The sequence below is a fragment of the Zingiber officinale genome, chromosome 2B, assembly GCF_018446385.1.
Source record: "Zingiber officinale cultivar Zhangliang chromosome 2B, Zo_v1.1, whole genome shotgun sequence".
Taxonomy (NCBI): domain Eukaryota; kingdom Viridiplantae; phylum Streptophyta; class Magnoliopsida; order Zingiberales; family Zingiberaceae; genus Zingiber; species Zingiber officinale.
The window spans coordinates 94,982,923-94,993,366 of record NC_055989.1 but is presented as its reverse complement, the minus strand read 5'-3'; positions in this window follow the sequence as shown (position 1 = coordinate 94,993,366).

Genomic DNA, 10,444 nt, shown 5'->3' with positions numbered 1-10,444 from the left:
TTATACTTATTCATCTGACATAAATATAAAGTAAATATAATAATCATACCTTTTATTAATGAAATATAATATAAAAATTTTATTATCAATCATTTCATAATTGACTATAAAAGCTAATACTAACAATTCTAATAATCATAACTATTACATATATAAATTATGTGATAAATATTGTGACAATTTACCAGCTTCAAATGATGACAAATTTAATTATCATCTTTGAAAGTTTCTCTTAGGATTAAGATGGTCTTATAACAACCAAGTGCTCTCCCTCATCTTGTTCATAATCTTCTACATGTAATAAATTATTTGGGCAAATACATTATTTATAAGCTTTGCTTGTTCAATTAAAATTTAATTCATTTGCTTCATAATTTAAATCAATGTCTAATTAACCTCTATGTTTCAGTTCAATTTTTCTTTTTCATTCATTGGTTTCAAGAATAAGAGGAGGAATGAACATCCCTACTTATTTCTTGAATTGTACATGCTTACATTATTTATTTTTAAATGATCTCGAACAAAAAAATTTAGAATGTGAAAAGAACAATGAGTATGAGAAAGCTTACTATGTAATAGAGGGGTTATATTAAAATTCATTATGATAACATACAATTTGTTGGTTACATTATATCTTGCACTACAAATATTATGTCTGTATTGTAATGGGCAATTTCTAAACTTTTAAAATTGATGTTTTTTTTGTATTAAAGATTATCATTTTTGCAATGAAACTAGTTAAATATGGTGTCAATGCACTTATATATCTAAAAATTTTGAAATACAAGTATGATTTTATTTAAAGTCCTTTAAAAAATTTATTACTTTGGATGTTTATAGAGGTTGTGTTATATAGAGATTGTAAACCTTCTTAATAAAATATTCAAATTCTATAATATTAATTATTATAATGGTAATTTAAATTTACATTAAAAAATATTTTAAGATTAGGAGTCAGCTAAGATAAGGGCGGTAAATTATAAAAAAAATTTATTATAACACATATAATATATAACATATATTAAATTATTTTATTATTCACGTATGGCATGTAGGCTGATTTTCAAAAACAAGCATCATAGTAGTGTTTTTGAAATTCAGTCCGTGCAACGGCAGTTTGATCCGATTTATAATATCAGTTTAATTGAATTGTGAGTTTTAAAATCGAATTGCATTATTTGAAATAATTGATATTTTTTTAAAAAAATAATATTTTGAAATAATCGAATCAAACTTTTTTAATTTGCTGGATTTGATAAATTAACTTTTACTCACCCCTAATTAGGAAATTGGATAAATATATATTTTTTCTTTTAAAATTTTGGTATAGACGTTATTGTTCCAATGCCATATCGGTATATTGAAATTTTCGATATGAACAATATGAAATTTATGATATATTGAATTTTCGATACAATATTAGTATATATTTCTTTATATTAAAATTTTTGATACGATATATATAATTTCACATGAAAAATATCAAATTCGTCCTAATCTAAGTCATCTATTAAGTTCATATTTAGGTCGGTATTTAAACGTATTTAAACAATTGACTTACCAATGAGCCAACTGAACATATTCAAATTTGTCGTTGACTACACTGCTCTACAAAAAAGAATGATATCAGGATTGATCCTTATGGATAAAGATCTAAAAAAGAAATAAAATAGATAAAAGTAAAATCATGAATTGGTTTACACAACACATACAAGGAACATCATGAATTGGTTTACAACGTGTAACCTATTCAACGAGATGGCGATCCCTTAAAATAAGCGGAACCAATGCTTATTTACTTGTGTGGTAAGTTGATTCATTCATCCTCCATCCAAATAATCCAGTAATAGTAGAAAACTAAAACCAACCAGTTTAAACCCTTGCCTTCTTTGTTCTTCTTGTTGAGGTAGAAGAGGTGCCTCGCGATATGTAAGCTTTGTTAATTTATTCTTTTCATTTATCAAAAACACAATTGGTTGTTGTGTGATCATGAACTTTGTATATGGGATTGTCTTTTTTTTTTAATCAAGAACACAATTGAAGTCTAGAGGGCAAGGGCGGATCCACCGGGAGGCGGCATCGGCGGTCTCCCCTTTTGTCGGCGGTGGAACCCCTAGTATTATGGGGGTTCCACCGGTAGAGATAGAAAATACCGTCCCTTGTTCCGTGTAAAAATCGTCCCTCCATGCTTAAATTCCTGGATCCACCACTGCTAGAGGGTATTATATTTTGTTTTTCTATCACAAATACTGAAAACCAAATAAAATCAAGGAAGTATATATTTCTTCACTATGAATGGTAATGTCATGGATTCGGATCGCGAAAATAGTAGACTATGTATAATAGACTGAATGCGGTGCGACTCTTCTCCAGGACCCATACTGACGGCACCTTCGTGCGTTGAAATCATAATTTCGAAGTTTTAGTTTGCTCAAGAAGAATTCATATCTCTTGGTTTAATTGCTTTTAAATGCCAATTGGTTTTCCAGAGTTCCTCAGAACAAACAATCATGCATCCAAGCAGGCCAAAGGTGTTCCACAGATGTGCCACTGCACTCTTTTCGGTAGCCTTGAAGGTTTGCTGTTGAATCGATGACTATGGTAACTTCGAAGGCTTGCTTGCTCGATCGGTTGCCTTCTTGGCAGGCCTCTTCATTGGTTGGATGGTGCAGCATTGGCTGTTTTGGCTTTCCTTGACAGACAGCATAATTCTAACAGTAGAGGAGATACTGATCTACTTCATTCCGACCCTCAGACCGATCTTTGACAATATCTATGAGCTAGCTCCCCTCTTGGATTCACTTCCTGATCGAACTAGACCTATCAATTGATGAACTACTGATCCTAGTTGAACAGGCACCTGATCTACTACTAAAATTCAAGTCTTCCTATACATTGATTTAGTTTTTTCTGTTAATTTTAGAGTTTATCATTTTTATTGGATATAATCTTTGTTCCACTCTGTGGTAGTTATTTATGAATGCTCCAATCTATGGCACAATTCAATTGATGTTGACTCAACTCGTATTTCAAATGACCTTTTGGAATTTAAATGTTCCATTCTTCTGATGGACTGTGAACGACTATGGAGTGTGTTTACTGAGCATCTTCACACTAAGGATTTAGAGATGGACATTTGAAATGTAATTAAAATTCATTTCAGATTTAGATAAATCAGAAAGTAATTTACTATAAAATTATGGGTATTGCTAAATGGTCAGAATCTGGCCAGCTAGAATATATGCATGCATGCATATGCATGGGTATTTTAGTAATTTCATATGGTCACGTTAATTATATGCATGTCCATGCATGCATTTTAATTGGGAGATAGAGATTTCTAGCTGGCCAGATTCTGGCCAGCAAGATTTACTCTAAAATTATTAACCTAGTTTATTTTAATAAAATATAATAATTAAAAAAATTGAAATGAAATGTAAATTGAATTTGTGATGAAATTATATATATATTTTTATAAATAAAAATAAATATGGATTATAAATAAAATTTGAATAGGATGATTTTTGTTAAAAAAAATATATATTAAAATTTAATGAAAATTTGAGATGGAAATAAATTTGTTTTAAATTTATATAAATTAGGAATAATTTTTTAGATGAAATTAGCCAGTCCCCCGCTCGGCCCTCGGCAGCCTAGCCACTTGACCACCACCAACGATCTTCGGTCATCTGCCTCGACCCAAATTATAACATGGGAGACGATGAATCTAGGGAGGGATCACAATCAAATTACGATTAATCTACTTTTTTTAATCAAGGGATCTGACCTCCATTTTCTCACTCTCATAGGAGCTGATTTACTCATTGGAAGGTCATCTGGATGATATCATGGATCTCTTTTGATCTAAATTGTAAGTAAACTCCTAATAAATTAAGTATTTCAAGTAAAAAAAATTATTATTCCTAAAAAAAAATAGTTTTAATGAATAAAAAAATTTAGGGATTACTTTACAATTTAAAATAAAATTAACTTTAAAATTATAGGTATTAATTGGAAGCATAATACATTAATTTTTAAATAGGTGTAAAAAAATAGACATATTTGTTAATTAAGGCATTGCTTTTTTTTCTAATTATTCTGAGTAATGGGCTACTTTTTTGCAATAGTTATTCCCATTACCAACTTTCTTGAGTTTGTAAAATTTTCATAACATGCCCCGAAATTAAATGGACTAAATTGGTTCAATTCTAAGACCCACCTAATGCTAACTAGCTAGTGCTTCCTCCGTTTGGCCCACGCCCCTCACTCCCATATCATCCGTTTGCACTTTATTGTCGCATCTACTACCTCCATCTCTACGATCCACCGTGCTTCCTCTACTCGTGAAGCTATGGATCTGCCTCTTCAAGTTCCGCCTCCACCGGTGCCCTCTGCACGAGGAGGAATGGCATGAATTGCAAATGTCGCTTATTCTACCTCTCCCTCCTCTCTAAGATAAGCCACGGATTCACTGGCAACTAAAATTATACGCAAGTGAATTATGTACAATTTCCTTGGAAAGATGAATATCTTATCTAAATTAGATCTTCCTAAAAAGATTCATAACTTCTTATTTCTCAATTAAAACTGACTTCCAAAACAAAAAGGGCCTCATAGTTGTGGCATAATAACTATTCGTTGAGTAATCAATGTCTTGATGACTAATTACTAATTTCATATACTCTCTCATTGCACGCACAAAATCTTTTTTAACATTATCAACTTACACTAAACATTATAGATAATTTTTTTTATATTTGAAATTAGATCAAAGGGCCTAATTTCTTAATGACGAATACAAATTTCCTCCTCATTGGGAAACACTCGAAAGAAATCTCTATCAAATAAATAGAAACAAATACTAACAGATCAAAAAGAAATGGAATGCTATGATTTGGACTTGGCAGTTGCAGCACTAACCAATGATCTAAATTGCTCGGTGTCGCATGGGATGCGAAGGACTCCCGGTTGCGCGTACCCAAACTCTTGCTCTGCCATCTCTAGCAAGACCGTGAAAAGTGGGTGCTTGAACAGCTTTGTGTGCACCAAAAACCTCTCCTCCTCCCCTTTCCCGACCATCATTGGCACGTAGCCTCTTGGCACGCTATCCTTCCTCCTACCCATTAAATATTATATATATTTGTTTTCTCTTCTTCTTCCTCTTTCTCTTTATGTCGATAATTCCTCCATTTATATCAAAATTGGATGGTGTTGACATTATAATCTAACTGTTGGTGATCAGCTAGCCAACGCTAATGAAAGAAAAAGAAGATTTCTAAGTTCAAGTCATCAAGTGGATGGTGGTGGCTGGTGTGCAACGCACTCCAAGTGGAAGCTTATAATTTTTGGTGGGTGACATTGGATCACTATTTTCATGGTTGACAATGAGCTTTTTTTTTTGGAGCTAAGATTCTTTGTGAATTATTGAGTTGACTTCTTCATATTTTAACTCAATTATTGGTCCTTGCCATTAGTTGTGTTGTCCTAGTAAAACTTTGATTCAAACAAAATAATTGATTGAACCAAATTAATTTGAAAATTCGATTTAGTTTATTTAAAAGTTTATTTTTTATTAAAAAATCAATTATTTTGATTATAAAATTGAAAAATGAAAAATGAAAAATGATTAAATTGGTTAAATCAATTTTTTATTAAACAATAAAAAACTTTTAAAAATATTAATAATTTATTTATTTATTAAACTAATTAAGTTTTTATTAAAAAGTCTTAATATTTTTTTATTAATTCGATTTGTTTTATCCGATTTTAATAATACGAATCCATCGATTCGGTTGATAAAAAAAAATTAGTATGTTTGATTTTAATAGTAAGAATCAATTGGTTCAGTTGTTAAAAAAAATGTTAATTCGCTTATAATAAATTTAGCTTAATTTTAATCGAAGACCCATCTTAACTGTGATCTATATATAATAATAGACTTGAAACCTAGCAAAATAAGGTCAAATGGAGATTTGGTAGCACATTTGTGGTGGTATGGAATTAATAGGCAATGAGTTTTATAAGGTAAGATGTAAAGTTGAAAAAGAAATAATAATCCAAGGAGATCAAATTTCTTGGTCATAAAAAAATGGATTAAAGATAAATCACTTATAATTATAATTGGATCATAATCGTGAACTGAATCCTTTCCTAGATTCATCGTCCCATCAGATTATAGTTTGGATCGGAACAGACGATCGGAAATCATCAGAAATAGATAAGTGATTAGGTTGTCGGGCGTTGAGCGGGAGCTAGCCTTTGACCGTTTACTCTGACTTAAACTATAGTCTGATGGAGTAAATAAACCTATAAAAAATTATAACTAATTATAATCAGATCATGATGATGATTCCACTATAATTATAATGAATCTATCTCCTTTTTAATTTTTTTCACCAGAGATCTCTGCTCCCTAATTAAAGAAGGGTTGGGATATTTTTAATTTTAAATATTCTAACATTTCAAAAATAATATTAAAAAATTGCAATAAAAATATATTATTATCCTTTATTTCATATCTTCAAAGGCATATACAATATAATTATATATAGTTTTTAATAGAATTTTTTTATGTGAAATTGAGAAACATTTCAGAAGTCTCAAACCTCTTCTTAATTATGAAGTCAAATGTCACATGTTCATATCCGCATAATTTTATATAAAAATAAGATATATCATCAATTTTTTTAAGTGGCAGAAGAGATATAGTGTGGTGGAAAAGGAAAGGGGTAGGTGGAACGGAGTGGGCCCTGTGTCTTTTAACGAGATGATCGCAACCTCTATTATTGTTGAAGAGAGGAGTGGCTTAGCTTATCCTAACGTTCTCATTAATCCATACTATTAACTATTAATATAGTAATTAAGATATAGAAAAAATATGCTCATTAATCCATCATGACTATTAACTATTAGTATAGTAATTAAGATATAGAAAAAATATACCCAGATCCATCAAATTTCAACTCCATAATTTTATATTTCAATACATTTTATCACTTTTTTTAGTAAAGTACTCTGCACAAGTGACGTAATAAAAATTAATTGGACCGAAAGTCTAAATACCTGAAATATATATATATATATATATATATATATATATATATATATATATATATATATATATATATATATATATATATGTATATATATATATGATCCGGTGGTAAGAACAGGGGACCCTGTTCGGTGAGGTCAATGCCACTTGGAAGTCAAAGTGGAAGGAGGCCCGTCCGGAGATGGGAGGTCCGAACGGCCGACCGGCCGTTCGATGGAGTCAACGTCTAGAGAGGGCTGGGTCCGACCGCCCGGTGTCTGGCTAATGGTTAAATGTGCCTTGTAGGAAGTCAGGGTTCCGGCGCTCAGTGAAAAAGATCGCAAAGCCGAGCAGACAGCACGCTCGGCAAAGTCATAAGGTAGCATACTGTTAATAGTCTCCACAACGCACGTGATTGAGAATCTCCCCAAGTAAATCACCGTATACGTCCGGCCGGACTCCGAGGAAGTCGGTCGGCCGGACGCCAGATCGGGAGTAAGGGAAAAGGACAAGGGACATCTTTGTCTGATAGCGAGCAGGGGCGGATTTACCTAATGGCCCGAGGGGGCCACGGCCCCTCCAAAATTTTTAAATAATATTATTTTTATATTAGTTTTTTAAAAATAGTTTAGTATATATATTATTTGGCCCCCTTAAAAGGTAATATGTATTATTGGTCTAATGGTATGTATAATATTTTATCAAACGCACCTCTCAAGTTCGAATCCTTAGAGGACTTTTTTTTTCATATTTCAATTAAATATATATTATTCATGAAAGTTAGGAAGGATTATTATTATATAATATATTTAATAATTATTTTAATTTTGTCACTTGATATATGGCCTCCCCAAATTTAAAATCCTAGATCCGCCCCTGATAGCGAGTATGCTCCGCGTATAAGTCATACTCCAAATCTTATGACAGGAGATTCCGCTGTCCCATCGAGGACATGCTCGGACTGTAGCAGTATGGGTCAGGTGAGCTCACTGACAAGCCATTGCTGGGGTATGGGCCATGGACACGTGTACACCTCGGTATGTGTACACTCGCTTCTCTGCTGCTCTATATAAAGGCCCTCACCCTTCGTCGGAGGTACGCCTGCTACGTGTTTTAGAGCCACTTTTTCTCTCTTGAGCTTCGCCTTACTTGAGCGTCGGAGGGTCGCCGCCGGGAACCCCTTCCCGGCCCGACTTTGTGCAGGTTCGCCGGAGCATAGTGCAGTTAGTCGAAGATCCACATCAGCAGCAGGGGAGCGCCACGTGCCCAGCGTCCGTTGGTTCAGCATTCGGACAGGATCAATTTGGCGCCGTCTGTGGGAACGCTCCTGCATCCGAACGGAAACGATGGACGAGGCTGGACGACAACACACGGTGACGCTCTCCACGGAGGAACTCGACGCTCTGATCGAGTTGAGGGCGGCCAAGCTTGTGGAGAAAAAACAGAAAGCAGCAGCCGAGCGGCCGGAGCAGCAAGCAACATCCGTGTCGAGTGGCCGAGCGGAAGCACCGCAGGCCACCGTTGCATTTCATCGGGCCCTATTTCGCGCGTCTGAAGCCGCAGCAACGAATAGAGATCAAGGATCATCTTCGGATGAACGGCCGAGACGAGAAGACAAAAAAGGGAAAGCCCCCCGCACGGACGCCTCACCTGAGCGGATCAATCGCCAATTTTCAGAGGCTATTTTACGAGATCCTCTGCCCAAGCACTACGTGCCTCCGACGATCGGCGAGTACAATGGGACAACCGCCCGGATGATCATCTGGGTAAGTTTGATAACACTGCTACGCTCCATCAATACACGGATGGAGTAAAATGCCGAGTTTTTCTTACCACCCTCTCGGGATCGGCTCAACGGTGGTTCCGGAGACTGCCGGACGGCTCTATCACAAGCTTCAAGGACTTCCGAACGGCGTTCCTCCATCATTTTGCAAGCAGCCGTCGTTATCAGAAGACGAGTGTCAGTTTGTTCGCCATCAAACAAGAAGCCCGCGAATCACTCCGAGCCTACATACAACGGTTCAACAAGGTGGCCATGGATATCCCTACGGCCACCTCGGAGACTATGATGAATGCCTTCACTAAAGGCCTCGTGGACGGGGATTTCTTCCGCTCGCTCGTTCGGAAGCCGCCCCGAGACTACGATCACATGCTGCATCGAGCCAACGAATACATCAACGTGGAAGAAGCTCAAGCCGCCCGGAAAAAAGAAACTCCAACCGAGCGGGCCCCTCCTATCGAACGGAAGCCGCACGCTGCTCATCAGTCGCCCAGAGGACCAAGGGCCGAAGCAATTCGTTCTCACCCACATGCAAGGAACCAGGCGATCCAAGAAGTATCTGCCGAGCGGCCCAAGCAAAAGAAGAAATGGACGCCCATGTTTTGTTCATATCACCGGACCGACACGCACAACACCCGGGATTGCCGAAGTCTCCCCTTTATTGCTCATCCTGTTCCCCGAAATGGCGGTCGACGATCTCCCTCATCCGACAGGCGACAGAGAGCTCAGGAAGCCGATCGGACGATAGCTGAAGGGCGACAACAACAGACTCCCGGGCGGCATCGCTCACCAAGGCGGGAGAATCGCCACATGTCTAGAGAACGGTCTCGCCCGTCCGCTCGGGAAGAAGAAAATAGAAGTAATACTTCCCGAGGCGAGATAAACATCATAGCTGGTGGTCCGACCGGAGGAGATTCCAACCGAGCAAGGCAGGCGAGCGTCCGACAGCTCCAGATCCATGCGGTCGGCTGCAGTCAGGAAAGGGCGAGCGGACCCGAAATCAGTTTTGGGCCTGGGGACTTGGAAGGAGTTGAAGTACCCCACGACGACGCTGTGCTCATCAAAGCGGTAATAGCCAACTACACTATTCACCGCATTTTTATTGACACAGGGAGCTCAGTCAACATCATCTTCAAAAAGGCATTCGATCAGCTACAAATAGATCGAGCCGAGCTGCTGCCCATGACGACCCCCCTCTACGGGTTTACGGGCAACGAAGTTCTGCCGGTCGGACAGATCCGACTGGCTATCTCACTGGGGGAGGAGCCGCTCAGGAGGACGCGGACAGCAAACTTCGTGGTGGTCGACGCTCCCTCGTCATACAACGTCATCCTGGGAAGACCGGCTCTCAGTGAATTCCGAGCGGAAGACCGTCTAGCCCAGACGTTAAACCGTAGAGACGAGCCGGCGTCTATAAACCCTCCGAGCGGAAGACCGTCTAGCCCAGACGTTAAACCGTAGAGACGAGCCGGCGTCTATAAACCCTCCGAGCAGAAGACCGTCTAGCCCAGACGTTAAACCGTAGAGACGAGCCGGCGTCTATAAACCCTCCGAGCGGAAGACCGTTTAGCCCAGACGTTAAATATCGAGAGACGAGCCGGCGTTTATAAACGTCCGAGCGGAAGATGCCA